Source organism: Haematobia irritans, chromosome 1, assembly GCF_050003625.1.
Source record: "Haematobia irritans isolate KBUSLIRL chromosome 1, ASM5000362v1, whole genome shotgun sequence".
Classification (NCBI taxonomy): Eukaryota; Metazoa; Arthropoda; class Insecta; order Diptera; family Muscidae; genus Haematobia; species Haematobia irritans.
The window spans coordinates 266,681,231-266,689,681 of record NC_134397.1 but is presented as its reverse complement, the minus strand read 5'-3'; positions in this window follow the sequence as shown (position 1 = coordinate 266,689,681).

The following is an 8,451-nucleotide window of genomic DNA, read 5'->3' as shown; positions in this document are numbered from 1 at the left end:
ACATAATTAAAGTATAATACATAATTTCTAGAATTTATTTGAAATTTACGGGAAGTTTCGAGGTTTGTTATCAATATTGTGCCACTTTAGTGAGAGATTTGCCACTTTTTTATACCCTCCATCATAGGATGGGGGTATATTAACTTTGTCATTCCGTTTGTAACACATCGAAATATTGCTCTAAGACCCCATAAAGTATATATATTCTGGGTCGTGGTGAAATTCTGAGTCGATCTAAGCATGTCCGTCCGTCCGTCTGTTGAAATCACGCTAACTTCCGAACGAAACAAGCTATCGACTTGAAACTTGGCACAAGTAGTAGTTATCGATGTAGGTCAGACGGTATTGAAAATGGGCCATATCGGTCCACTTTTACGTATAGCCCCCATATAAAGGGACCCTCAGATTTGGCTTGTGGAGCCTCTAACGGAAGCATATTTCATCCGATTCGGTTGAAATTTGGTATATGGTGTTTGTATATGGTCTCTAACAACCATGCAAAAATTGGTCCACATCGGTCCATAATTATATATAGCCCCCATATAAACCGATCCCCAGATTTGGCTTGCGGAGCCTAAAAGAGAAGCAAATTTCATCCGATCCGCCTGAAATTTGGTACATGGTGTTGGTATATGGTCTCTAACAACCATGCAAAAAATGGTCCATATCGGTCATTAATTATATATAGCCCCCATATAAACCGATCCCTAGATTTGGCTTGTGGAGCCTCTAAGAGAAGCATATTTCATCCGAACCGGCTGAAATTTGGTACATGGTGTTGGTATATGGTCTCTAACAATCATGCAAAAATTGGTCCACATCGGTCCATAATTATATATAGCCCCCATATAAACCGATCCCCAGATTTGGCTTGCTAAGTCTCCAAGAGAAGCAAATTTCATCCAATCCGGTTGTAATTTGGAACATGGTGTTAGTATATGATCTTTAACAACCGTGCCAGAATTGGTCCATATCGGTCCATAATTATATATAGCCCCCCTATAAAACATTCTCCAGATTTGACCTGCGGAGCCTCTTGGAGGAGCAAAATTCATCCGATCCGGTTCAAATTAGGCACGTGGTGTTAGTATATGGTCGCTAACAACCATACCAAAATTGGTCCAATCACACAAAAATTGGTCCATATCGGTTCATAATCATGGTTGCCACTAGAGCCAAAAATAATCTACCAAATTTTATTTCTATAGAAAATTTTGTCAAAATTTTATTTCTAGAGAAAATTTTGTTAAAATTTTATTCGGTTCATAATAAAATTTTCATCATAGTCAAAATTTTATTTCTATAGAAAATTTTGTTCAAATTTTATTCGGTTCATAATCATGGTTGCCACTCGAGCCAAAAATAATCTACCAAGATTTTATTTCTATAGAAAATTTTGTCAAAAGTTTATTTCTATAGAAAATTTTGTTAAAATTTTATTTCTGTAGAAATTTTTGTCAAAATTTTCTTTCTATAGAAAATTTTGTCAAAATTTTTATTTCTATAGAAAATTTTGTGAAAATTTTATTTCTATAGAAAATTTTGTTAAAATTTTATTTCTGTAGAAAATTTTGTCAAAATGTTATGTCTACTTTGTCAAACTGAATTATATACGTATTGGATCGATCTTTTTTGATTTAATATATACCACGTATGGACTTACATACGATTTAGAAGATGGTGTTAGGAGGTTTTAAGATACCTTGCCATCGGCAAGCGTTACCGCAACTTAAGTAATTCGATTGTGGATGGCAGTGTTTAGAATAAGTTTCTACGCAATCCATGATGGAGGGTACATAAGCTTCGGCCTGTACGAACTTACGGCCGTATATACTTGTTTTAAACTATGATACTTTTGTACCACTAAATGCCATACTTGTACAATATTGTGCCAATCTTCTGCGATGCTGTATCAATTTTTAATTTATACTGTAGCAGCTTGTGTAGTTTTTTTATACCAAACTCGATTGAGATTACCAATGCTGTCGTTGGCTTATACGGCGTTCTCACCAAACATGTTTTGGGGTTTGAAATGTTTTATAAGCACTTCAAAACGAATCGTTTTCGCCATACTAAAAAACAAGTTCAAAACACAAGTATTGCTCCAAAACACGTCAAATTTAGAATGTGAATCCACTTGAACGATATCCGATATCAGGAAAATGAGTAGAGTGTTTCAGGCAAAAACTACTGCAAAGGAGATTCGTACAGGCCGATTTCCCTTCTCTTCCCCCTAACTGCTAATTGTCAACATGGATTCCGTAAAATACAACAGCTAGTTTATAGCCCGAGCCGTGTCATACGACGGCCCTCATGGCCCTATTTCCAAGCGAATGCATTGGATACGGCGAATTATGGTACACTGTTGCAGGGCACCGAGAATGTGTCCCTACCGGCAGGTACCAAATGTTGGGTTCTAAATTATCTGTGTGAACAGCAGTCGCGGAATTTAGGGATAGAAAGTTGAGACTTCGTAGAGTGAAGCAAGGGGTTCTCCAAGGTTGGGTGATATCACCGGCACTGTATTCTCGTGGTTGTATTTGACAGCCTTTTCAAGTCCTCTATCCAAGTCACTGCAATTTGTGATAAGTTCCGCAGTAGGAACAAGGCTCTCAAGTCGCTTGCCTGCAGTGGATGGGGTGCAGACAAACACACCTTGTTGACTACATTAGGTTAGGTTAGGTGGCAGCCCGATGTATCAGGCTCACTTAGACTATTCAGTCCATTGTGATACCACATTGGCGAAATTCTCTCGTATCACTGAGTGCTGCCCAATTCCATTTTAAGCTCAATGACAAGGGACCTCCTTTTTATAGCCAAGTCTGAACGGCGTTCCACATTGCAGTGAAACCAGAGAAGAGAAGCTTTGAAACCCTCAGAAATGTCACCAGCATTACTGAGGTGGGATAATCCACCGCTGAAAAACTTTTTGGTGTTCGGTCGAAGCAGGAATCGAACTCACGACCTTGTGTATGCAAGGCGGGCATGCTAACCATTGCACCACAGGGCCAGTGTGGACCCCTCAAACAAGCGACATGCTGTGGAGTAACATACATACCGGTCAGGACGCTATCCTGAGAACAGCGACAGGATGTCTCCGCCAGGATTATCCCAATGCATAGGCACAATTACATGTTGTCGAAGCCGTACATCTTAGGTTGCTATCGCAGTAGCCATCTGAATCATCCATATTGTGGATAGACAACCACCTCCCAGGAATGTAAGTGCGCTATATCCAGCGTTACAAAAGAGAACCACTAGGTCAGGCAGGATACCAGACAGGTCTGAACAGGATTCATGAGGTTATTGTAGCTGAAGCGGTGAAAAGTTACAATGTTAATTCTATTCTCGGAGCTCAATCACCGCCCATAGCACCGGAGGAAATCATATAAAACCAACAACCAACTGTGTTGCCAATAATAGTTTTAGCTTTCAAAATATTGATTTTATTGCAACTCTCAATCTGGTATGGCAATCATTTTATATATATTTTTATCAATGTCATTATTTTTTCATTTATTTCATAAAAACTTGTAAAATATTTATTGGGGAGTTTTGTGGCGGACTTTAAGTTTACTTGGGGCAGAGCCAGAAAAATACTGGCGCCATAGGTTCTCTGAGAGAGAGAGTGTGTAAAGGGTTATGAGAAAATAATGTTATATGTGTAAATTTTTTTCCAAGACAACTCTGTCCAGGAATTAATTAAAACAGCAATTTTCCAAAAAAAAACATAATACATATTCTCTTCATACATACATACGAGTACACTTTCTATTTGAATTTTCTATAATCGTTTTGGTATTGTTTTGTGGTTTTTAATTCAGAAATTTATCAAATTAACACATTTTATTGATATTTTCCGAGGCAAACGACAGTATATTTGAAAAACACATCGGCAAACTTCATGATATTATGTGTGCAGAGACCTCTGATATTTATGTTTTATTATAACAAAACTGCGTCTTCTTCTTCGAGATTATCTTTGCTGTTATCAAGCGAATAATTATGTCGCCGTAAGATATGCAATGAACATTTTCTACTACAGTTGCATGGTTCAAGAACTTTACATTCAAGGAATGATTTTCAATGGTTGTTTAAGTTTAATTAAGCAGTTTGTGAAAAAATGAATGTACACCTTCGATTGCCCCAAATGCCACCGATATAATAGTGTGAACCGCCGATGGGCGCCCCGTGGTGTCAAAATATAAATGCCGAACATCGGCATCGGAAAAATGTCCTAAATGTATTTCAGCCGGATCGGATGAAATTTGCTTCTCTTAGAGGCTCCGAAAGCCAAATCGGGGATCGGTTTATATGGGGGCTATATATAATTATTGACCGATGTAGACCAATTTTTGCATAGTTGTTAGAGACCATATACTAACACCATGTACCAAATTTCAGCCGGATCGTATGCAATTTTCTTCTCTTAGAGGCTCCGCAAGCCAAATCGGGGGATCGGTTTATATGGGGGCTATATATAATTATGGACCGATGTGGACCAATTTTTGCATGGTTGTTAAAGATCATATACTCACACAATGTACCAAATTTCAGCTGGCTCGGATGAAATTTGCTTCTCTTAGAGGGTCTACAAGCTAAATTTGGGGGTCCGTTTATATGGGGGCTATACGTAAAAGTGGACCGATATGGCCCATTTGCAATACCATCCGACCTACATCAATAACAATAACTTGTGCCAAGTTTTAAGTCGATAGCTTGTTTCGTTCGGAAGATAGCGTGACGGACGGACGGACGTGCTCAGATCGACTCATAAATTAACCACAACCCAGAATATATATACTTTATGGGGTCTTAGAGCCCTATGACAACCCCATGTACACTGAAAAAAAAGCATGGCCGGTTCCAAAAGTTTTTGTCTTTACTTTAACAATTTTGGTATTGATTCCGAGCCAAAGAACCGGAGAACACAAGTAAGGATACTTTTAACACACAATTCTCTCTTAAATTTGGGTTTTGTGTACTTCCTAGAAGCAAATTTTAATTTTTCGTTTTTTTTTCAGCTTTTTTCTTCATATGCTATCAAAGTCCTTTAAAAACGAGTTTATTTTCTAAATTCAGACTCGACTTTCAGTAGAAATTAGGATATGTTTCAAGTAAAAAACGTCTTTAAACTAAAGTGTTGAAAAACGTGTCCTATTTTTGAAGGAGTTTTTGCTTTGTAGTCAAGTTGCAAAAAGACAACAAATTTAAAGACAATTTCATTAATTTTAAAGAATATTTATGAATTATTAAAGTCAAGTTGACCTTAGCCCAAAAATGTTATTTTTCATGTTATGATACCCATTTTTAAGACAAATCACTTAATTATAAGGACAATACGACATCATTGAAAAGTTTATCGATTTTTGGACAAGGAAACAAACTTTATATTGGAGAAATGTTTCTTCTATGCTAAGCAAAATTTGCATTCGAATTTTAAAGACATTAAATCTTTGACCTCATGACAATATTTTTTTCAGTGTACAATTAATTGCTTCTGATTCCATTTTCCTTCGAAGTCCTTCGATAATTACACATTCTTCTAAGGAAAAAAACTATTTTTTTAATTTGAGCACATACAAACTTTTATTAATATTCATGAGAATATTTTCGAAAACCATAAAACCATTTCCTGTAATAATTAATTTTATTGCTGAAGCAGCATTATAACTACCAACTACCTTGGTGTGGGCCTCTTGCACCATTAAACTTCCATTGGCAACTATTGTCCAGAATAATTATCCTTGAGAGAGCCATATAACTTATATTCATTTACAACTACATAGCAGGGTTCAAATACAAACCAAAAACGAGGAAAATATTTATTCTACATCAAGGATTCGCAAACAAAATAAAAGAGCCATAAACAGGCGTATATGTCAATACAGTAATGATCAAATGGCCTTTTAAACATTTTGGCCCTTGCTTCAGGCCATTAAATCAATGCAATCAATTATTTCTGTTTGACTTTTAATGGCAATTATACACATTTTCACATTTATTCATCTCACAATGGATATTTTTGGTTCCTTGGATCGAACTCGAGTCGAGGCAATATCTCCGTCCAACCATTCATTCATTCACTCAGGCAGTCATCCATCCATCATTCATTTGCTTTGTTTTTCTTTTTTCTTTTTTTCAGTGTTTGCCCATGTTTCGTTTATTTTTATCATCGTTAGCACAAAAGGCGATTAACTTTATTAAACATTTATTTTACGCAACTTAATATGGCGATTAAACAGCCAAACAAGCAATTTAGCAACACCATCAACCTACCACCCGCTTAGTAGTCCATTGAGTAACTCCAGTGAGCTGGTGGTAAAGGCAAACAGCTCGACTAAAACAGTCAGCGAGTCAACCAGAGATAAAAGCCTTTATCAGATCACCCATTTATGGCTAACAATGGATATGAGAATCATCGTGGGAACGGGTGAGAGCTGGTGGGCCTCGAGGGTACATACCCCTAATTGTAAATACAAGCAAATATTTGCCAAGGTTTCTAAATACACGCAGAATTCTCACGCAAAAAAAAAAATAGCCAACAATCCGTATCGAGCAATTTGTGACCAAGGCCTGGCCAGCATTAAAGAAGGTCTCTAATACAAGGCCTTTGTGATGGACTTCTAGAAGGTAGATATGACTGAAAAGGGTATCGAAATGTATAGATACTCCAGATAAACTACCAGTGTAACTGTTATGCAACGTTAGGGGCAAAATTGCTACGTTTTTTTCTTTTGGTCACAAAATGTGTGACATTTCTACATTTCTCTGCCATATTTTTGTTATTTGTGACAACTTTTATACTGCACAGTATGTCTGAAATGTTTCGCAACCAACTTTAGGTAGGTACACCTATTCCATATTAAGATCGTTGACAAGGGACCTCATTCTTACAGACAATTCTGAACGGCATTTCACATTAGAGAAACATTGATTCGCTGAGAAATATCACAAGCTTTACTGTAATATTTGAAAAATTTTCGGTGTTCGGTTGAAACTGGGTTTGAACCCACGACCCTATGTATTTAAGGCGGACATGGTAACGATTGCATCATGGTGGCCTCCTTGTCTGAAACAAAACACCAGAATGATTCGAAAAGCGAAGACGAGATTTGATCGAAATCCATACACGGTTGGAAGAATTGTACCAAAATTTTTTTACTGTTTGGTAGATTGGTGGAATTCCTGATGTTTTGGTAGATTTTGCAAAATATTTCTCTTCACCTGAGAGGTACTTCACTAATTTTCTATAAAATTTTGACAAAATTTAAAAAAAAATGATAAAATTAAAAAAAAAATTGACAAAATTTTGTATAGAAATAAAATTTTGTCAAAATTTTCTACAGAAATAAAATTTTCACAAAATTTTCTATAGAAATAAAATTTTGACGAAATTTTCTATAGAAATAAAATTTTGACAAAATTTTCTATAGAAATAAAATTTTGACAAAATTTTCTATAGAAATAAAATCTTGACAAAATTTTAAAAAGAAATAAAATTTTGACGAAACATACTATACTGTTTGGTAGATTGGTGGAACTCCTGATTTTTTGGTAGATTTTGCAAACTATTTCTCTTCACTAATTTTTTATATTTTCTATAGAAATAAAATTTTGACAAAATTAAAAAACAAATTGTCAAAATTTTTTATAGAAATAAAATTTTGACGAAATTTTTTATAAAAATAAAATTTTGACGAAATTTTCTATAGAAATAAAATTTTGACAAAATTTTCTATAGAAATAAAATTTTGACAAAATTTTCTATAGAAATAAAATTTTGACAAAATTTTAAATAGAAATAAAATTTTGACGAAACATACTATACTGTTTGGTAGATTGGTAGAATTCCTGATGCTTTGGTAGATTTTGCAAAATATTTCTCTTCACCTAAGAGGTACTTCACTAATTTTTTATATTTTCTATAGAAATAAAATTTTGACAAAATTAAAAAACAAATTGTCAAAATTTTCTATAGAAATAAAATTTTGACGAAATTTTCTATAAAAATAAAATTTTGACGAAATTTTCTATAGAAATAAAATTTTGACAAAATTTTCTATAGAAATAAAATTTTGACAAAATTTTCTATAGAAATAAAATTTTGACAAAATTTTAAATAGAAATAAAATTTTGACGAAACATACTATACTGTTTGGTAGATTGGTGGAACTCCTGATTTTTTGGTAGATTTTGCAAACTATTTCTCTTCACCTAAGAGGTACTTCACTAATTTTTTATATTTTCTATAGAAATAAAATTTTGACAAAAGTTAAACAAAAATTGACAAAATTTTGTATAGAAATAAAATTTTGACAAAATTTCCTATAGAAATAAAATTTTGACAAAATTTGCTATAGAAATAAAATTTTGACAAAATTTGCTATAGAAATAAAATTTTGACAAAATTTGCTATAGAAATAAAATTTTTGACGAAACATACTATAG